The sequence below is a fragment of the Pieris brassicae genome, chromosome 11 (assembly GCF_905147105.1).
Source record: "Pieris brassicae chromosome 11, ilPieBrab1.1, whole genome shotgun sequence".
Classification (NCBI taxonomy): domain Eukaryota; kingdom Metazoa; phylum Arthropoda; class Insecta; order Lepidoptera; family Pieridae; genus Pieris; species Pieris brassicae.
This window is the reverse complement of record NC_059675.1, coordinates 4,068,651-4,092,641: the sequence shown is the minus strand read 5'-3', so window position 1 is coordinate 4,092,641 and position 23,991 is coordinate 4,068,651. Positions and strand designations below refer to the sequence as shown.

The 23,991-nt window shown below is 35.2% G+C and overlaps 1 protein-coding gene across 1 annotated transcript in view; it reads right to left on the bottom strand.

Annotated features, from left to right (window-relative positions):
• The window catches only part of LOC123715907 (protein artichoke), a 30,315-nt gene extending 7,426 nt beyond the window's left edge, over positions 1–22,889 (bottom strand). Inside the window, exons 1-2 of the mRNA XM_045671271.1 lie at positions 22,733–22,889; positions 4,261–4,306 (exon numbers count right to left, since the gene is read on the bottom strand). The gene's annotated coding sequence lies outside the window, so the exon portion shown is untranslated. The remainder of the gene's footprint in view (positions 1–4,260; positions 4,307–22,732) is intronic.
• Positions 22,890–23,991: the final 1,102 nt, after the last annotated feature.

The window sequence follows — 23,991 nt, the reverse complement described above, 5'->3', positions numbered from 1 at the left end:
AACAACTCCTCTGAACACTCTCCATGGTAAATGCGGTAGAAGATGCAGAGTGACCCCACATCTCTACGAAACGCCAAAGGATCGAGCCGCTCGGAGAGGGATTGGTCATCGACGATTCGAACCGCTCTTCGTTGGATACGGTCAAGTGGAAGGAGCTGGTACTGGGGAGCTCCCGCCCAGAGGTGAGAACAGTATTCCATGTGGGGCCGTATTTGCGCTTTATAGAGTTGCAAGCGGTGGCCCGGAGTGAAGTACCGTCTCGCCTTGCTGAGCACACCAAGCTTTTTGGAGGCTAATTTAGCCTTTCCCTCCAAATGACCGCGAAACTGAACGTCGTTCGATATGTCAACGCCAAGTATTCCGATGCTGGCTGTGGCTTCAAGAAGAGTGTTTTCGAAAAGAGGAGTAGCGACAAAGGGTATTTTTTTCGCGGAAAACGCGCAAACTTGTGTCTTCTTGGGGTTAAATTGGACTAGGTTTAGTCTACCCCAGTCCGAGACTCCACGTAAAAGAGTTTCGACTTCAGACACAAGTTTGTTCCGGTACTCATCGACAACTGCCCGAGAAATACCTGCCCGGCCAGTGTAAAGAGTATCCCCAGTGCTGTCGTCCGCATAGCAATGAATGTTGCTAAGTTGCAACATGTCATTGATATGCAGAAGAAACAGGGTCGGGGACAGAACACAGCCTTGTGGGACCCCAGCATTCACGGGTTTAAGGTCGGAACATGCTCCGTCGACGACGACCTTGATGCTCCGATCGGCTAGAAAGCTGGAGATCCAGTCGCATAATTTCTCAGGAAGCCCGTAGGCTGGAAGCTTCGAGAGCAGTGCTTTGTGCCACACCCGATCGAAGGCTTTCGCTATGTCCAAACTAACCGCTAGTGCCTCCCCCTTGGACTCAATTGCCTCTGCCCATCTATGAGTAAGGTATACTAGAAGGTCACCAGCCGAACGACCACGACGAAAGCCGTACTGATAATCGCTAATCAGCTGGTGGCCCTCTAGATAACTCAAGAGCTGGCCATTAATAATGGATTCCATTATTTTGGAGAACAAGGAGGTTATTGCGATTGGGCGATAGTTGGATGGATCAGAGCGATCGCCTTTTTTAGGGATCGGATGTATCGAAGCGGTCTTCCAGCACTTCGGGACAGTGCCGAGCGAGTACAGGTACCGGAAAAGGCGCGTCAGGACCGGAGCCAACTCAGGAGCACATGTACGCAGCACAATTGGAGGGATACCATCCGGCCCGCTCGACTTATGAATGTCCAAGGAAGATAGTGCTCTGCGAACAGCACGTTGCCGGAATGTGATTTCCGGCATTGAGTTATCACACCGCGAAATCGCCGGTGGTGATCTCCCCCGGTCATCCAAAGTCGAGTTGGACGCGAAGAGACAGCCCAAGAGGTCGGCCTTCTCCTTCGCAGTGTGGGCGAGCGAGTCATCCTCTCTGTGCAGCGGTGGTATCGATGGCTGACAAAAATTCCCTTGTACAGCTTTGGCGAGAGACCAGAAGGCTCGGGTCCCAGAAGGGAGTTGGGCCAATCTCTCGCCAAATCTGGCGATGTGCTCTGACTTTGCCTTAGCGATTTCCCGTTTGAAGGACCTGGAGGCTGAGTTATATGCTTTTTTATGTTCGCTGGTATTGGCATCACGAGATATCGCCGCTTCCGCCCATGCATTAAAGCATTCTCGCTTTCGACGCGATGCCGCCTTGCAAGAACGCTTAAACCAGGGCTGTGACTTGCCACCGATCGGCACCGCAGAGAATGGAATAAAAAGTTCCATGCCCTGCAGAACCACTTCGGCGACAAAGGCAGCGACGGAATCTGGAGCTTCCGACGAAAAGCACATAGGCCCCCAAGGGTAGGACGCAAAGAAAGACCGCATCCCATCCCAATCTGCTGACCGATAGTGCCAAATACGACGACAACCCGAAAAACGGGGCCGAGGAGGGCGCGTAGTAGGCACAGTACTCCGGACCACACAATGATCCGATGAACCCAATGGCGGGTCAACAGAGACTTGATAGGTCTCCGGATGTGAGGTCAGCAGAAGGTCCAACAAAGAGGGTTTATGACCATCCACATCTGGTATTCGCGTAATCGCAGGGACCATTTGTGACAGGTCGTAAGCTAAAGCAAAGTCGTGAAAGGATCTTCCCGCGTGATCGGTGGTTTCCGAACCGAGCCAATCGGCATGGTGAGCGTTAAAATCGCCAAGTATCACGATTTCAGCGGTAGGGACCCCTTCGAGCAGGGAATCTGTAGCCATTTGGATGTGCTCAATGAGTCGCTCAGTTTCGGTATTTCCGCTATGGGACCTATACAGGCATGCGTAGAATCGCGGATGGTCATCGCAGTCTACGCGCAGCCAGAGGCTAGATAGGTCCCTTCCTTCAAGCGACCTGAGGCGACGAGAACAGATATCCTCTCTGACGTACACGCAAACTCCCGCCCGCGGCACAAATGAATGTTCCAATTTGTACCCCGGGTAGGAGAGGTAGGAAGTATCAGCCGGGAAGGATATCTGAGTCTCAGTAAGGAAGAATAAGGCCGGCTTCGCAGTTTCGAGGTGAAAGTGAACCGCGTTAAGATTAGAGTTGAGCCCCCTAACATTGGTAAAGTCCACTGAGAGCGTGGAAGGGGATGCCTTCGGTAAATTCTTCCGTTTGCCCCGAGATCGAAACCTATAGTTTTTTGAGCAGTTTTTGCCCACCCCAGAATACGAAGGGCAGCCTGTGCATCCACCACCAAATACTGATTGTTCCGATGATGGACGCTCAGAGGGGGATTCTCCACAGCGGAAACGTGTGGTACCCCCCTGGGGTAACCTCTGTTTAAACTGCATCTTCATATTCTGGGGGGGGGGGGGGGGGGAATTGATGGGCTCCGGGAGTCTCACTCACCGCACGAAACGCGAGTACAATAAGATGAACCTATTGCATCACTTCACGCCGGTTTTCTGTGAGACAGTGGTACTGCCCCGGTCGTGCCTGCCCGATTGGCTGAAGCCCGAAAGCAACAGCATGGCACTCCCACTAGGGAAGATTATATTGTGACACTATTGTGTCGATCCTGGTTAACTCTTATCCCTCCCGACTGCTAGTTGAAAATTTGTTGAAGTATCATTATGAACACCTTGGGTGATAGGAGGTCTGCTTGTCTCACGCCTCTACCAATCGGTATCTCCGGACCTCGTAGCCTCGTGATAAATTGTGTCAAACGCTTTGGCATTAGTCGATAAAAGCGCTGTAAAGCTTGTATCGACTAACTGGCTTGTTAAATTCCTTGTATTTCTCCATTATTTATCCTCTATATAATGGTTTTTAAATGATATATTTTGGCCAAGGTAGACAGTAGATACTCGTCAACATACTCTATATTTCTACTGCAGACGCTTATACCTACTGTATTTTATGCCATATACATGATTTTTCAGGGTACATTTCCAGTCCACACTCTCTATATGTGCCTTATAGAGGATTGAAGCATGTACTATAGTCTTCATGCTTTTCAGTTATTAGAACATTGTCATCTGCGTACCGAAGATGGCTAGAACTTTCTCCATTGATGTTTCTTGTTTTCTCCACTCCTAACCTTGACCAATCTAGCTTTCGGAAGATACATTCCAAAAGTGCGGTAAATAAATTTGGCGACACGGGGGGCTAATAACAATAATTTAAATAATTTTGGTCGAAAAGGAAAAAATATCGTAAAAATCGTAGAACGGAACTGGTTACGGGACGTCATCTATAGTAAAATAGGCATTTAATAACGAGAAATCTCTCCTCGGGACCCAGTAGTTTAGTCTGCGTTTCCGTGCATTACCTCCACTCTACATCGCCCTTTGATAAGTAGGTAAGCTACTAGAGATAATTACCTTTACAGTATAAATCCAGCCTACTCATAAAATGCAATTACTTCCGCGTTAGTTAATTCTGGAGTAATCACTTATTACTGAAATAACTGGATATAAAGATTTCGTAAACGCAAATTATTAACTGAATATTTTGTTTGCCTCCTTGTGTCTTAGTATACAGATTGACCAGATTTAGAGTGTTGCAGAAGACTTCGTGCATAAACGTAAGCAGAAATAAATGTGAACTATCTGGGTAACTTAGTACCTAAGCCAACACCATAATATATTTTAACAAAGCGTCTATATATATATAAGCTGAAGTCTTTGACGTAATTGCAGTTTATCAAAAAAAAAACTATCTAAATGTTATTTTGGCATTGGTTAATTTGTATCTTACCTCTATGACTTCGTTCAGCCACTAAGCGACGTTCTTTTATTAGATCCTGAAACAAATTAAAACATTTATAAAAACGTTTTTCTCTTTGGATTCTTCTTAAGAAAAGTGAGCTTCCGTATTAAGCATTTGATTAACAACATTGCAAGCATTGGAATAAAAAATAGAGAAATTAAGGATTAACAAACAGTTTGTTACTGTTGACGGTTATACTGTATTTTATGTCATTTACTATTTTATACATAGTTTTTCAGGGTGCATTCCCAGTCCTCAATCTCTATTTGTGTCTTCTAGGGATTGAAGTATGTACTGTAAACCTTCATGTTTACTCCTAACCTTGACCCATCTAGCTTTCGGAAGATAAATTCCAAAAATATGAACTGGATTAACGGTTGTGACATAGGATCTTTAAATTTTCGTCCGCTAAGTTTGATGTAATCAAATTCCAAGTAATGCCTCATCATTGTTTTGTCCGTCACAATGACCATTCCATAAACTCTATAAGTACATAACTTCCATCGAAACCAATTATTCGTTATGAATATTGATACTTATAACTGAGCGAAGAACTTAGGCGTCAACTGTAATACAGTTTTTCCTACAACATATCTACATATGGACTTTGACGACTGACGTCAGCAATGACAAAGGCTTTGTATATCAGATATTTCGTTTTAGTCGGTGAGATAAAAATGCAGAGCGCATGGGTAGTGTTCAAATAAAAAATATCAAATGTTTCCAGCAAAGAGTAGATCGAAAACCAAGCGAAACAACATAGAAAAATTGTCACGAATTACACGCTGGGAGGTTGTAAAATTATTGCCAGTGTATCGTATTGCAAATTAAATTCATGAAGATTAAGACTAACGTGCTGGTATTCAATAAAATAGTATCTTATAAAATGTATAATACACAACTGTCTGGACTTATTAAGGCGAGTGTACACAAATTAATAATAATATTTATTTACAAAATTAAAAATATTTTTCAAGTGTACCACTTAGCAAAGCAGGTCTGTGTAAATTTATGGGTTTATATCATTTATCTACCTTAACATTAAATATTATAAACGATTAAATACGTCTAAAGTCATTAGCAATTAATTTATTTCGAAAAAAATAGTTTAGCTGGTGCTATGTTTTTGTTTATACATCGGATATTTACTCTCAAATTATAGAGATTTAAAAGCTTGAATGCTCAATATATACAATATATGGTGTTTACTTCATTTGTATTCTATTAGGGAAATACGTCAAAAAATAAAAATTATTGTCCACTAAAATTAACCAATGTGTTGATGCGCCCGCGCCACTATGCACAATATCGAGGCCAAGAGGCGAGTACACAAACTGGTTTGAGCCGCAGCTAGATTGTAAAATATGAAGGAAATGGAGGCGTATTGAGTTGAGTATAATATGGTGTAAGTATGAAAAGTATAATATTAATTTCTCCTCTTGCATACAATCGCACTATTACTATTTCACTCTAATTAGGAGTAAGCCACGTGTCTCAGTCGTGAGCTCATCTCTTAGCGTCGTGGGCAGCATGGAAACATCAAATGAGTTTCTGTCCAGTGCCTCTTTTATGCGTGTACAGTTTTGAGTACTTTGAGTGGTCCATCTGGTTCCTTGGCCACGTGATCTTTTGTATAACCAACCACGATCATTCTCCAAGTTCTCATCGCCTCTGTCACGTGACATAATTGTAGGTAAGATTTAACTTGTTTAGATATAACGATTTATACTTTTGAATATTGAAACGAAAGGTAAGTCAGTATAAAGACTAATGTGATATTGCTGTTTTTAAAATTTTATAATTTGAGTTGATATTCGTCACGTGAAAATTCCCTTTTTATTAATGCCATTTTAGTATATCGTCCTTTTAGTTTCGGCTTGATTGATGGCCCAACAGAAAGACGAATCGTGTCACGTGTGTCTTTGACCAAACACAATATAATAGTACCATCGCTTATCTGTCATTCTCAATTCTTTCAGTCAGTAATTTTCTTATATTAAAACCGCGGTCGGACCCAAAGCTTCTAAGAACAAATAGGTACGTTATGTCTGTCCTTTCCTTAAAGGATTGTAGATGAGCACCTTTGCCTAAGCTCATCTACAGTGACGTCACTTTACAAAAAGGAGTCCGGACGGAGGCGCGGCTAAAGATAGAATAAATTATAAAAAGGCGCCTTGAATGAAGGTCGTAAAATCAACTCGCGGTGTGAATAATAATGTGTCAGACAAAATAATGGCTCACAACATTGACAACGGTATATTGTTTCGTTAAGGAGGTCTTGAAGATTTTACAGGACCTCGTACACATTAAAAATATTAGTTAAAAGTATTAATAACATTTAGAAATTTAATTTCTATTGACAAATAATAATAATGTGGTATTTTTTACTATGTTACATACAAATAAGCTTTATTCATTACGAAATTTTTGTCTGGCCACCTTTAGAACACACTACTTAAATGCCTAGAACACGAACCTTACTTATCAAACAAAACATGTCCTCAACTAAAGAATTTCACACCGAGATATGAAGGTTTATCTTATTGTCAAGACGCCAGAGTAATCTTGGTTCTTAAACAATAGGCTATAAGATTGAAACGTCTAGAATATTCCGAGATACAGATAAAATATAATCCCTATACTTTAGCTATTCAGGTTTCAAATTGGACAAAGCAGAGGAAGTATTATGTTTCAAGAGAAATATAGCTTCTTTGTATAGGCATTTACGTATGTAATGTAGGCTTATTGCATCTGTATGTATCAGTGAGTGTTATAACTATGTAATCATACAAAAAGCTAATTATTGAATTAGTCTTAAACTTAAACTTATTCAAAAGGTTGGTTATTAAGAATTTTACCATGAAGAACAATCTACTACACTATGAAATTTAACGTAATACTGACGTTGTTTAAGAACTCTTTTAATATGGGAAGAACCAAGTCGGTTTTTTAGTTCCGTAAGTACAACGTATTACACAGTATTATTTCAAAATATAAAAAAAAATATTGCTAACAAAGAAAGTCTCGGCAAGAAATAAAATACATTAATTGCCGCCCATGTACGCATACAATGTCAGTTGGTAGCCTTTTAAAGATACATTTATACAATTTTTATCCTGTATTGTTTGAAAACACGTCCCAGATAATACCAACGTGAGATAAATACCTGTCAAGTATTGTTATCAAATTGCCGGTGTCATACTTTCGTGATAAAATATTCATACTTTTGAGAAGGCTTAATATAAGATTGCCAATTCGTGACAATAACTAATATTAGTCCTATAGGTAGTCCCATAAGCCAACGGTAGGCCGAAGTCTGGTGCTATTTTTTTTTCAACATGGTCGGATGGGTTAGAATTATAATGGAATATAATTTTAATGTTAATGTAATAAGTGCCATTGCATTATGCATTTTGACTGTCGTTTACAGAACGGTTACTCACGTTAATATGAAAGTGAACAGCAATTCGAACACTCAATATAAAAGTTACACTTTGCCTGCAAAATGCTTGTCACACTAAATACTGTTTTTATGTAACGTTAGTGCTGGTAAAAAAATAAATCGTAAAGAAAATTAACACATTTTCAGTATCATTTTTACGATTAGATTAGATTTATAGGATTGATTATCTTACTTTTATTTCTTCGAATCTAAATAATTGTTCTGCGGGTCTGTTAATTATTTAAACCGCATCAAATATAGATTGTATATCGCCATGGTTCAGTAAATTCAGAGTTGAATGGGAAATCGTAATGCGTGATAATCGTTTAAAATAACTGTTACTGGTTTTGTGCAGATGGTCGTTAATGGTTCTTTGTTTGCGACGGATGCATGGTAGGTACCTTCGAACATAGAACACTACACAGGTATTGTTCACGATAACAGTTCCAAAATCCCCCTTTTACAGTGTTACTTTAATAAGCTGTGCTATGTAATTGGGAATTATCAAGCTACGTTTATTAAGTCTTAATAATAATCAAGCCATAATGGTAAAACTTATCGATTGTCGTCTACCAAGTTCTTGTTTATAAATTTGTTGTTTCAATAATTCTTATATAGCGCTCTGACAGAACAACATATGTACTTATTTATTTATTTACAGGTTACTTAAGTTATTAGGCAACGGGCGGCCTCATCGCTAACAAGTGATTTCTTACAAGCAACCCTAGCAAAATAAATAATTAAAAGAACATAGCACACACCTAATTAAAATAAACTAACATCTAATAAAACATTATGACATTTACAAAAAGGTGATAGCACATGTAAGAAGTTAATTACGAGGCAGAAGATGAAAAACAATATATTTTTTAATAAATTTAAAAACTGAGCTCGTTTGATATAAAGTTGTAAGGAGTTCTAAAGCACGATACATTGCACAGTAAAGGTGTGATAGAATTAAGGTTTATGAGTAGGGTTTTCCAGAATTAGATTGTCTAGGTAACGAAAATCAAAACTACCGCCAGAAAGGAACATAAAATTTTGCATTAAGTAACTAGTAGTTCTAGGATTAAAAACAACAATGTAGAGAAATTGTTAAATGTGCATCTTGCGCCGGAATCTTATAGTTTATTAATAGATTGTACTCTAAGGAAACGTTTATTGATTTATAAACGAACCATCTTATTTCGTCGTTTATTCTTAGACAGAAATATTTTTCTTTTCACCAAAAAGAGATTATGAAATACAAGTTTTAAATGCACTCACTCTTATATATAGAGAAATCACGCAGTCAGAGCATCATATTATATATATAGTTTATTATATATATATATATATATATTATATACTCTAAGGACACTTCATGTATGTGTTACCGTAAATCATTATTTTTAAGGTACGTTGGCGTAAGCTTAACAATATTTTCGCCTGGTCAGGTACTGTTTCATCGCTACCGCGAACAGAGTGCGTGGCGTATAAAATGTCTTGTTTTAAATGGCTATTTAGTTAATACTAATGCAGGTGGTATCCAATCTAATTAATGACAAGCAAATACAACACCTGTGGGTACCGGTTTTTGCGAAAGGTAAACTGTATTTTTTGGTGCTATCAGATTACCAGCACCTGGCGACCGACGGGGCTTCGTCAATAATAAATGTAAATTATTGGCGGTCGCATGTTTTCGGTAACGCATTGATGATTTAAAATTGGGCTAAATCGCTGGAGAATATTCGTGAGAAGTACGCAATTCTAAAACAACTAAAAACTAAACAGTTGAGTCAATGTATTATATATTTCTTTTGATTTTATATGAAACTGCTTAGAGGAAAAATTCGTATAGTTTTAAAGAATGAAATGTTCATGTTACATTTTAGGAGTAGTCAGTGGCGGTTACAAGTATTAGATTGTCAAGGGAAAGCAAATCAAAACTATCGCTAGAATGGAACATAAAATTTTGCACTAAAATTTTGTAACTAGGACTTTGAGGATTAAAAAGAACATTATAGAGAAGTTGTAAAAAGTGCATTTTACGCCGCAATCGAATGGGTAACCAATTGATTTTAAACGGTGTGACGATTGTTAGGTACCAATGTCCAGTACATAATCGATTATCATTATAGATTACGAGAAAAATAACTATCGTTAAAACGTATTTATTTTTCTTGTCCCCCAAATTTCAACAAAAAATCAAAACAATACCTAAAAAAAAAAATTTAAAATAAACACGCATAAATTCTACAATTCCCGATATAGAGCCACAATACACTATAAAAGATATATATGTAAGTAGATTTATTACCATAAACATCTAGTAGTAATAATAAGTTTAATTTTACTACGAAGCATTCAAATCCGAGTGACAATAATGTTGGTGACACTTTTTACGGTTCTCGGGCTACATTCGCCTATACGTATGTAGCTTTATGAGTCACAATCGTATACCTACAGAAATAATATTTTAACGAACCGATTCGATTTGGGAAGTTTCCATAAAGGATTGACAAGATTACATATGAATTTGTGTTTAAATACTTTTTGAAATGTCTTAATTTTTTTAGGTCAGAATCGAAATAATGCGAGTGATTATAACGTTATAAAAACAGGTTTTTCCAGAAGGATGAACCTAATTCAATAGATAGAAGAAAACTATAAATTGTGTGCCATAGACTATGAGGGACTTTAAGTCCAAGTTGTAGGTATAAGTGTGTGTACTGTCGGTTGGAAAAACATATAAGTACGTATAAAATACGCTAACACAGCGATCGAACACCATTTTACAGCGATCCATCTTATACAACTATTACGATACATTATCATAGTTTACACTGTCGCTCGACCCAGTTAGTATATCCTTGCTCTTATTCTGTACATGAAACTGTACTGATTACTAATTGTGAAAATTATTTTCGAAAATTTTGTAAACATTATCAATGAACCTAAATTATTTCTGCTTTAACCTTTAGTTTTCTATAAGAAAATTTAAAACCTTTTTTTTATTGTTCGGAAATCAATTCGATCGGTTTTTAGGCGCAAGGGCAAGTACAAAGTTCAGTTAGTAAAGTACAAAAAAAAGTATGTATTATAATATTTATATAAATAAATTGGTAATTAAATTTCGTACCTGAGATGCACTGACTGTGTGTATAGCTATTACTAATGCAGTAAGGTTATTGCAAATTATGTCAAATGTAAAAAAAAACCTGAGTGATCGGGTAAAAAGTGCATATGTGTAAGCCAGGTGCAACCAGCAAGACCTGTTCCGTTTGGTCGGCAGACAGTGACCGCTCTGAGAAAAACTCGTTACGACACATAATTGCGCAAATAAAGAGATATATTATGCACTTGTCCTGCTCGCACATATGCGATAAACAGAGATGTGACATCGTAATTAAATATGCCATTGAAGACACGACCGCGAATGTATTTCATCTGCGAAGACTTGCTTAGTTTGTTCCCGCGGGAAAGTCTGTTAAGAGGCGATTTCTTTTTGATTTTATATCCAGTAGTTCGCACTAAATAAAATTTCACAATTCAATATCTGTAAATGCAGATAATGCAAATGTCTTTTGAAAAGAACAATTTAAGGTATCTAAAAACGTCTATGCACTAACATACGCCAAAACTCTACTCTTTATGCATGGGATCAAATATAGCTGTTAATGTTTGTAAATTAAATCTAATCGTATCGATTGTTGCGAAATTATCGATGTTTACTCGGGGCAAGAGCACAAAATTCGTGTAATTAATGTTTTGTTACTGTATGGCAAAACTGGATTAGTCATTGCTGAACTAGAGCAATCAATGTTTTGTTTTGTTCGCCATACTTGTATTGAGGGCGTGTGTCAATTTTTTATGCAAAGCGTATGCTATGTATATAGATATATTATTTCCGGTCGCCATAAAAAGCTCTTTTTTTATCTAAGTACGTAAGTAGCACATTTTATAATCTAAGTAATTTTCAAGTAAGGATGTGAGTGTATGTAAATTATATTGGTAATGTTTTCCGTAATTTTACCGTATCATAGACAATGAAATGGACCTCTGACCTCTGAGGCACATTTAAAAATGGCAACAAAACATTGCCAAAATGGTAGTTTTTATTTTGTAATACATAATTAATATTCTTAGAGTGCTTATTTTAGCATTGTTGTACTCGTATAAGGGATAAAGAATAGCAAAGTCATATCAGTACATCACTAAATGTCACCTTGTATGGCTGTGCGTCATTCTAACATGTTTATGGCGCCCTATAACTTTTTACTAAAGGAAATGTATATGGCACATTGACCTATTTAATTACTAAAGGTCTTAACATTCATAATGTCAAGGTGTTATATATGTCAGCGACTCTTCATTTTCTATGTTAGAGGTTCCTACTTCCTGCTATGAGTCATCTGAAAATCCATTGAGCTAGTTCTCAATAGGCTATAAATATCAATGAACTGCATTATACATATAGGTTTATAAACTACACTTTACCTAATGTTAGAAACTGGGTAACATCTATATACGTTCTTATGTCGTTCATTAAGAGATTAAAGATAAAGCGTTTACTTAATGCTTCCTTTAATCGGTCTGTAACTAATGGAAATTAAGCATGAAATTTCCTAGCTCCGTCGTTGGATTATTAACCTAGCTACTGCTAGAGATAATGGAAAAATCTGAGTAGGGCCGCTAACTATATGGTAATAATATAGAATAATAAAATGTATATTGCAAAATTTATTGATTGAGAATGTAGCGAGAGCAGGCAGGTAAACTTCACAAATTGTTTGACTTTTGACCTAATCTGTGTATCTATACTATATGAATATGTATTTTATCTGTCTACATAACAATGTAAATCGAATTTAATTCGATTGTCTATGTCCTCTGTCGAAAGTTTTCAACTTTCACATAAAGATGCGTCATGATTACGCCGTGCACGAGTTTACGTACACATTTTGGTTCTTGAATTCAAATATTACGGAACTGGTTTTATTGATACTGTTATTTTTCATTTACTTGCCACGCTCTAACATTCGTAACCATATGAAATTCAAGAAATGATAAGGTGTTACAAGTGAGAATTTTCAGTTAAATTAAATCGCCCAATCCTAAATCAGTCTATTTTCAGTTCAACAAAATAATTTTTTTGTCCCTTTTCGGCACATATTTTTCGTGCTACGAGGAAACGGAACAGATATAACGGAATATATACTAGTTGTGAGTAGCAAAATGATATAGCAGATGTGAATTATACTGCTATAATATCTTATTTCTACAAAATCTTATGACCTAAAGCAAGTAACCATATAGGTACATTGAATGACTGTATTCCGTCACGTGCTTGAACAGTACAGAGGTGCGAAGGCTGGCTAAGTTTGTATGTGTTGTGACGTGTAAGTAATATTATAGCGCTGCCGTAACAGCCACTTCACAGTGGGAGGCGAACGTTCCTATCGTATTTAGAAATATTTTAAAGTGGCAACACATGTTAACGGAAATGGCTATAGCGAATTGTAACTTCGATATTTAAATTTCTATATCGTTTAAATATAAGAGTTACTGAAATGGCAGGATTAGGTATATGTATAAACAAGTTTAGACTCGCTAAAGAGAAAGTTGTGGCTAAGTCTTGCGAAAAGAATTCGTTATACATAAATGCATTGTTGCATTTTAATCAGGATCAAAACTACATCTGACGTGTCGGTAATTCCCTCTGTCATAACGTAATCTCTGTAAAACGTATAACAATGTTTTCCTCGATTTAAAAATGCGTTTAAATTACCTTGACAAATTATATTAAATTAGTTAGATTTTAAATTGTCATTTGTTGAAATCGTGTAGAATTACTGAGCTTAAAGGAATGATTGGTCATCCTGTCGAGAGAAATTGTTTTGACATAGCTCGTTGTCATACAAGGCAATAAACACGAGTCCAAGTTGTCCTCCTTGAATCTTAGAATCATGATTGAACGAATGAATTTCTATAAACAACTGTTAGCTTTTAAAATTTGTGTTAAGCCTTTTGTATTGTTGTGTATCGTTTTATTAGTAATTCAATACACGATTTAATTGTTTTTTTTAATATTGGCAACAACTAAATTCAAGTCAGCCAATTAATTATTTTGATCATGGAACGCGTCAACATTGAGTGTAAATCAAAAAACAATGTTTGTTCAACCTCGGAGGCAAATCGTTAATCATTCGCACATGTGCAGAATAAGCCATGTGCCTATTTATTCATGCATAAGCAACTTGCGCGACATATATACTTAACATTTATTGTTTTTATTGCTCCCCATTAATTGTTTCATAAAATGCAGAGTTTGACAAGTGACAATCATAAGTACTTATTTTTTATTGCTGGCCAGTCATATTTCTTTTCCATACATGTTTTAGTATGTGCGTCCGATGAGTGACAAATTTGTTATCTACAGATATAATTCGACATATTTAAACTTCGAATTTGCATTCCAAAGACAAGAAATGTTTCACATGTATTAACGGAGTTATTAATTTTAAAGAACTGGTTATCATGGAGTGTATCTGCTGTCAACAAAATTAACATACCATTTGCAATTTTAACGTCAGACGCGATGTTTGTTTTTTTTAATGCGATTATATACATATAATAATATAATACATACGTCTAGTATTATCTGATTTGTTACAGGTTCTTATTTGTATTAGTCTCAAAGAATTTCCAGAAAACTGTGGTTTTAGAAAGAGAATTAAGAACGCGTTAAGTTTTAACACTTTGTTTTTTTCGATAAACTAATTTAAATAAATTAACATAAAAACATTTTTTGTTGTTTGTGAGTTATAATTGAACATACACATATATTTATGTTGAATAAATATTTTTTATACGTTTACAAACTTTCTCTATCACAGATACCACGACCTTATGAAGGGACTATGAAAATATAAATACATATGTCACAAATGGAAAATTAATGTTTTATCACTTTTATTTTCTTTTGAAAAGGCACGAGAAAGATAAACAAAATATTCAATATTTAAGGTGTGTAATACATTTATGCATAATAGTTACCATAGATAAGTAATGAGTAAGTGCTGGTACGTAGATAATTGGTTGGATTACATTAGTAGGTGTCGACTCTACAAGGTAAAACATTTACATTATTTTTGTATAAATACTGGGTTGAATGCCTAAACTAGAATAATCTTACCTATATAACCTTTACCTATATAAATCGGCCACTTCATGATTCTTAATTCGATTTTTTTAGATATAAGAAAGTATACAATGTTAATAGAACGCTTAGTTCTTTTTTTAATAATAGGAGGCAAACGGGCAGGAGGCTGTTAAATGATGCCGCAGCCCATGGACACTCACATTGCCAGAAGCCGTTGCCGGCCTTTCAAGAATTGGTATGCTCTTCCAGGTCGAATTGATTCGGAAATATTTCAGTGGACAGCTCGTTCCACATAGTGGTCACGTCGAGGTGATACGGATGGTATTTTATCTTGATGTCCAATAATGAAACTCAGCTGCAGGTATTAGTAAATGCGGTAGAAGATGCAGAGAGGCCTTACATCTACGCAACGCTAAGGGATCAAGTCGCACGGAAAGTGACTGGTTGGCGACGATTCGAATCGCTCTTCGTTGAATACGGTTAAGTGGAAGGAGCTGGAGTATGGTACTGGGGAGCCCCCGCCCAGAGGTGAGAACAGTATTCCGTGGTATGCCGAATTTATTTTTTCGTATGTATGATAAATTAAACTCTATAATAGGAATAAATATGATTTTCTAATATAATTCGAATTTCAAAAGTGCATAAGTACTAAGGTAATTTTGTTAATTTACAAAGTCAATATAACGAAAGATCTTTGATAATGAAGCAGGAAACGAACCAAGAGGCTTCTGTTTATTCGAAGTTTAAACATTCCGGGAACGATGGGATTTTACCGTTCGCTCGGCGTCTTACGTTGATAATAATGTTTTTTCTCAAGCTTATATCATTAACAGTTTTGTAACTTGACAATCACGATTACTTAATTTAAAAAGTATTATTATTATTCTAAATCTAAAAATCAATAATAGAATCTCATACATGTACGTAACATAAATGTACATTGTAAAGATAGTTGTAGGGTACATATAAAGATAGATACTATTAAAATATTTGTACAAACAAAGTTTGTAAAAACTTAAGATTGATGACTTAATAACAGGCCATATGTGTAGCAATTGTCTTGAGATTTATTAAGTATTGCCTTTTATCACTTAGCCAATACGAGCTTTGTTTGAATACTAAGTAGCGATTCACAGGTATTTGTATGATATCATCAGCTTTAGAGGACGTACTCCGCTGTATTATTACCGAAAATAAATTTAATTGTGACTGTAACGTACTGTAAAGTTGTAAATTAAGTGTTTTTGTCCTTATCATGCTCTAACTACATAAACGTGATATAACATTATTTTCCAGTTTTGAGGCTTATACTACGTTTATTATGCATAATCGAGAATAAGTAGTTTACAAATAACTAGTTTTTATAAAAAGTTTTTTACAAATGACTTGTAGTTTACAAATAACTAGTTCTTATAAAAAGTTTTTTTGTCTTTTTAACTTGAATACTCTCAAACTTTGAGAGTTTCTGAAAAATCATATTAATGAATTTGAAATGAAATCGACTTTTTAATTTTGAAATTTAGTTGCTTGTCGCAATTTAGTTAAATTATAATTCTAAATAAACTTCATTTTTGCTTATTTACTTTGAAATTTAAATTTATTTCTTTTGGCAAAAATGTATTTTATTATAGATCTCTTTTATCGATTAGTTTTAAAATGTGTATACGCGCTATAGTATTCAATATTTATATTTAAGAAACCTAACTCTTATTTGCTATAAAGCTCAAAGTGGTCAAGCGACAAGCGACCTCCATCAAATACCCACTACGCAAATGTTTACGTTATAACTTATTACCGCCGACGCATTTAGAAATAAAAACACCTACCGAGGTCCGAGGTGAATGGTCTGTAAACCGTGTCTATGGGGTACTAGAGTGGAGTCAACTTATGTTGGTTATTTCCGAACTTTTCTTGAATGGAGTATATACCCATCCTTGTTTTTCGTTTTAATAACGAAAAGGAAAGGAATACTTCGTGCATTGCATCATGTAAGCCTTGAAAATATTCAATATATTGATTTACCACGATAGAATTTACGTTATATCGATGCGAAGGAAAGTTTTCATGTTGGTTAGGTAATGTTTAGTATTTACGTCGTTTTCTATACTGAATGTATAGAAATATTACTACTCCTATAATACTATACGTATAGAATATTATATTAATATTTATTTGAACTATCACTTGTTACGATTGGGAAAAAATCTGATGAGATTCAGTTCAGCAAAAATTAACCTCTTCGTTAACATTCATTGCAAAGCAATTAGCAAAATGTAATTAAACTTATGCCGCGCCTTAGTGTGACTTTTTTGAAGTGAAACGTTGGGGAAAAAATTACCGTCACATTTTTCCGTTACGCGCTATCGTTTTCTTGTTCGAAGAGATTCGAAGCCATTAATAAAAAATATATAATAACGATAACCATGAGAGTAATAAGTCCATTGCAATTAATGAAATTCTGTTATAATTTTAGAAGTAATAAGGTAAAATGAAATAATTGTTTTATTTGTATTCATGTCCATGATAATACAAGCCTTTTGTTAAACTTTATATAATTTAACTTTATTTAACCAATTTCTACAAAGTTCATTATCGTTTTTCGAAAAATAAGATGAATATATAAGAAAAATACCTTTTTAAGACGCAAAATAATACTTATTATAAAGGCAAACTAAACATTATTTTATCAATACAATCATACAGTACACCTTTTTATTAAGGGAGGCCCTGTTCTTTCATCTTATCTATGAAGAAATAAGAGAGGGTATAAAGAGTGAAGTTACATGTTTTTCTTGTACTTGTTTGGACTAACATTCCACTGATAAGGCTTTGAGCGCTCTTTCATGACCGCGTTTCTAATAAAAGATTGCGTGGAATTAGCTATTTGGGTGGGCTGTTATGACTTGAATAGTCTTTTACAATTAAATTTATTTTTAAATGGTGATGGCAATGCGGTACACATAATACGCATGCACATTTTAGAGCGTCCTTCAACAATACAGCATTTAGAAGCCCTAAAACTTTATAAATAAATAATTGTCTTTTGAACCTGATGTTACCTAATATTGTTCGTTAGTGCCATCCTAAAGGCTCTACAAGACCCGAGCAAGGGAAATAGTAAAGAAAGCAGTTTTTTTTCTGTTGTAAAAATTAACAATATTTACCCAGTTGTCAAGTATTTCGTTTCAAATAAATACCATAGTGGCCGGTTATTAACACGATATAATTTCCTTTTGATACGAAAAACTAGGTTATCGAGTAATACGATTACGTTTGAATAGGTAAGATATAAAAACCATGCATTTATGTAAAAAGGGAAAATCGTGCAATTTTCCACTCGAGTTCTATCCCCGACCCTACTTACAGACTTTTCTGTGTACGCCATTAACTAAAAACGAAGTGTCAAACAAGTGTTTTGGTCTAAGAATGCAAAAGCGTAAGACCAATATGCATGGCCTGTAAGCGCCACGGGATGTAATTATATCATATTTATTGTATTAAAGCAGTGTCCTAGTGGCTTAAGCGTTCGACTATCATAGTTGAAATCGAAGGTTCGAAACCCGCCTGTGCACCAATGCACTTCAAAATTCCTTTTTTCCGCGTTTAAAGTGCTTTAGGTTTTGAGTTCGAATAGATTGTTTCTACCAGTCAGTATATTCAGATTGTGTGTCGGGTGTGGGGGCAGACACAATGCACCTTTTGCACATATTATTTTTTGTTAGAACTTAAGAATGTGTTAAGCAAACAGGCCATATCAATTTTGAAATTATTGTACTACAATACATTTTTCTTAGGCAATTTTCGATAAGAAACTCAATAAATCATTAAAAAAAATATAAAAATTAAGCAAAATACTACATTTTAATATCCGCATTTATAAATCTGATGTAACGTTTATTATTGTATAAATTACGTTATATCTTGTTTTAGTGGTTAGCGGTTTTAAAGACATTGCGTTGAAGGTTCGAATAAACATATATTCAACCGTTATAATGTTCCTTTTCCTTTGTAAATTGTTTACAAAACTATTTCCAGCAATGTACAATGCTTGTTCAATACAATCTTGAATATCGGTACAAGCAATTCTAAGAAACATGGAGCTTATTATTTGTTCTGATTTAGACAAAGCTAACATTGAAAAACTGATACAAATACTGATGATAATACAATACAATCTTTGATAATTAATTAATGTAACGTAAATGTTTGAAAATATGTCTAAAATTAATTCATATTATGTCTGTTTATATGATTTTGTGTCATTTATCCTTATTAGCACCGTAACCTAGACTGTATGATACATAAAATTAAAAGCATGATTTTTAAAGATTTTTTGCTAATCGTTCAAAACTTATCTTTTATTACTTATATAATCTCGGGGGACCGACGATATTTATGACCCACAAGGTTAAAATTAATGGATCGATAAATATCAAAAATGAAAAGTTTGCAGATATGATTAGCGTTTGATAAGGTGACAACAATTCATGGAATACAAGGTTTGCAAATATAAATATCATTAGAACAAGAAACTAGGCCCTTTTTGTATACAAAAACTATAATATATAACATTACATTGACGATGTATAATAATAATAACACCCTCTTGTTCCTTTACAAATATAACAAATATACCAAAAAGTAACGTTTTACCTATTATTCTCTAACGAAGGTCTTATTTGTGATATGGTTTATATTGTGATTTCGACCTAAATGAGACAAGTGAATAAAACATTTCTGTATAAAATTTAAAAGTAAGATTTCAGCTGAAACACTGTCAGTGTAGCGCAGTGTAGGTATTCGAGTTTATTCATTTTTCAATGTTTCAAATTAAACACAATTACACATAAAATGGCGGCCGTGAAATAGTCGTGGAGGGTTTGAGGGACCACATTACCTATGAATAAGAGGAAAATGTCCCATCTCCTAAACTCTAAAGGAACGAAAGAATAACGCAAAGTTAATATCTGTTATTGAAATGCTTTCGAGTACGTAATCAAACGATTTTATCTCGCAATAAATAACTCATGTAGTAACATATAATCAGCGAGGTCCAGTGAGTATATACGAAAACATCTAGAACATCCCCCCACCCTCCCCCTCGAAATAAAACGTGGTAAATCAGTTTTATATACTATAATAACTGTCTCTCTGTAGAAACCCAAGAATGTAGCTGCCATTCTTAGGCAAAAGGTTATTTAAAATGTGTACTTATAAAAGCTTATTACCACCCTCAGCTGTGCCTTCTATATCGTATATAGGCAAAGACATACGTGGAATATTAACGGAATAGTATCAAAGTTTGCTAAAACGGCTTAATAAGACGTAGTGGCTAATCATTTGGCATTTGCAATTGTTGGTCAAATGGTCTAAGCCGGATTATTAGGGCTCGTTTTACGCTGACCGCTCCAATTGAGCCCATTGATCTTTATCATTGGCAAGCTGATGTCATCATCTCTTTATATCAAGACTTGATAAAAACCATAATGAACTTCGTTCCGCTATAATTTTCGCTTGGGTAAGCACTGATGCAAATACTTCGAATATTGACTGAATCTTTAGTAGGACTTTGTATTTCATGACTTCATAATTAATGATTATCTGTTTGATTGAATGCACACAATGCTTACAGTTGACAGAGAATTAAGGTCTTTCAAGAGAAGAATTTCCAATACTTATACAGCCACACACTTGAAAGCCCTCCAGCATTGTGTGTGGATATGGGTATCACAAAACATTAGGTGCATTTTTGCTCCCTCTCCTATCAAATAATTCCGTGTTGCCTCAAAGTGCTATTTGCCTTCAAATTTTTGAAAGAAACAGAACTAAGCCTACGGTTATATTAAAATGTATCTTACTAACTAACCAAGAAGGTTTTAAACAATGTATTAGTCATGACGCTAAGTATGGAATAAATAAATATTTAGTTCGGCAAATCAATACGACGCGGTGGCGGTTTAAAACCGCAGAGAAAGTAGAGTAATAATGCTTAACAAGTATTACAATTAAGCTGGCTTAAAATGGCATTTAAATGGGGTTGGATTTAGAAATACGCCGCCTGTCGCTGTCCAAAAAACCTATTATTATTTATGGTTAGGTTAGGTTAGATTAGTTTTTTTTACTACTATAAATTTATTTTATTTTTAAATAACTTTCCGGTGCGTGGAAGTGGTTTGGTGTGATAACCGGGTAGGGTTCCTACTCCCCCCTCCCTTAACACACGCAACCCCCAATTCGGGCGACGTATTTCAAAATCGTTACCATTAAATTTGCAGTAAAGTAATAATAATAAAAAAAATGTCTTTATGACGTGAAAAATTACATTTACCTTGATGCCATATTAAGGGTTTTGATCGATCGGCAATATCCTCTTTATCAACAAAACTACAGGAAATTAAACAATTGATTTTTCTTATTGAATATTACAGCGAATGGAATCAATTCAATGCAGCTACCTGAGGATCAATATCGAGGTCACACGTCACTCATTCGGTTAGAAAAATACCACAAAAGCCAAATCGTTCGAATTGGTTCTGTTTGGATTTCTTTGAACAAAGAACGAAATTTCTGGGAACTTTATGTTATGCCAAACAGAAGAGGATAAATATTAAGAAATTCACGTTTTTAAAGGCGTAAAAAGACAGTCAGTGAGTCTTTTTACAGACAGACCGTATAATAAGTAAATCCTTCAAAAAAAACTTTTTTTTCTTTAACTAAAGGGCAGTTAAGCGACAAAAATTTCTTTTTTATGCAAATACAGCATACCCCAAACGGTATTGAATGGCAGTTTGGGACAAAAGAGGTTTTACCAGTTGCCAAGGCTTTGATAATGTTCAGTGAAGTGTATGGCAGGCAGTCTGATTGTCGAGTCTAAGAGCGAAGGTTAAACTTTTTCATTGCAGTGACTCGTAATAATTGTGATATTTTCATCAGAAATGTATTATCTAATTTGTTATGAACACATTGATAAAGATTTTAAATCGTCTAACAAAACCACCAGTACTTCAACTGTTTGTTTTATAATATCATATTAGAGATTATGTGTGAATCGCTACGCGATTTATGAATACCTGGTTTAGATATATGATATATGTATATTAACAAAGACGTATATTACTATGTTTCGAGTAGGTGTTCTAAATGAACGATGGTGATAAGATATCTATTGATAAGGCACGTGAAGGTGGGGGGCTAGAGCCCTCTATCGTCAGTTTACTTATTGTGTAAAATATAAAAGACATTGAAACCACATAGGAGTTAAGAACTAAATCAACTTAAATTAAAATTCAGAGATATTCATAATTGATAGCTATTAAGGTTAATCGCTTACAAAATTTAAATTATCTGATATTTAAGGGCATATGTGTACAGTATATATAAATTAATTGTCTTGTATATTGTCGTTTCCTTTGTCGAGTTCGCAATTTTGACTCAGAACGGCGACGTAACTTATGCCTTAAACAAATATGTGCAACGGTTATTAGTTCATTACATTAAACATTAGGCGTGATAAGGCACTCAACGTTAACACAAATTGTTTAGGATCTAATATACTATATATTATTGAATCAATATAAATAATATTCAAATGTAATCTTTGCTAAACAAAACACCACGATGTACACAAAGAGCCATCACGGAAACAAGTCGTGATTATTACTAAATTTGTCACTTCATCGCTACCTACGCTGCGCAAGAGACTAAGGCTGCGCCGCTCGCCTTACGAGCCTCCACTCCTATGTACTCACCGCCCTCGGTAAATTCTTTGCATAAATAAACGAGAAAGCTCCTCAAACAACGTAATTATGTTATCGACACACACTTTTCAGTTTATAACGCACTGCTTCCAGAACAATGTATAAAAACTTCCTTACCTTACACTGCGCAGTATTGATGTCTTAACACGATCGATGAAAAGAAACACAAGCGGAAAGTAGGCACAGTCACGTTCGTACGGATACGTCGAGAGCAATGGCGCCGGTCGTTCGTTTAAACGTTTCCAACCCGTCGAGTGTTACTCACAGAGTCGGAAAGCCTTGTTTGCTCTCTGACTGCTGTGACGCGAGCCTCGTTCGATTGTCTCTTTCTAACTTCTTGTTACATTATGTATTGAGTGAGATGGATAGCAATACGTTTGTTCGGATTTACCTGTGCTGCAACCTACATCACCGGCGTGCTAAGCGCTGTACAATGTTATGTGTTTGCTTGACTTAAAATTTGATGCAAAATGTTTACATTAAGTTTGATTAAATTGAATTAAATTACTTCATTTATCATTATTTCTATTTTTAAGTGCAATATTAATATTTTAAACGGAAGGTTTTTGTCCAAAAAATAATTAATAATTATTTGAAAATAGTCCACTTAACTGCTATATGACAAAACGGCAACTAAATTCTTAAAGTATAATTGACAAAACTACTCGGTGGACCTCTTTTAGCGGAAAAAAACAAAAAAAAATATTTCGATTGTTCAATAAAATTTGCTTCTAGTTGCTGCCATAAAAGTGCTGCCATCACCAAGATCAGAAAGAATACATTTTGTAAACTAACAGCTGTACTCTTACTACTTACGTACTCTTTATACACCATCAAGCGGTTTACACAATTTCGAAGAGATGGCGCTGTTAAAGATTATGAGAAATTTATTTTACAAATGTTACGTAGTTATAATGTTATAATTAATTTCTACTAACAAAGAATTGGAATAAAAATAACAGAATAATAAATTGATGTCAAATCTACATTAACATAAGAAAATATTTAAAAAACGTGAAAGTAAGCCAGTAAATATTCCTTTAGCATTTCGTAAACAGTTTAATTATTTTATTAGACATAAAATTGAATGGCCACAGGCCCCACAGCCACAGTCGCAAAATCTTGTCTTGTGACCGTTTATGAATGAACCATTTCAACGGGACATAATTCATTCTTGCTGAATGATGTTTTGTACTTGCGAAAGGCAAAATCGACTTTTTATTGCAAGTGATAAAATTATTATGGTTATTTCACACTTTTTTATCAGTACATGGTATTTTATTTAATCACAAGCACTTGAATCATCTTGCTAATGTTCCGCGTGAAATTTTAACTTGTTAGGGTTGATTTTAGTAGTTTTAGAGCTTAGTCTGTAC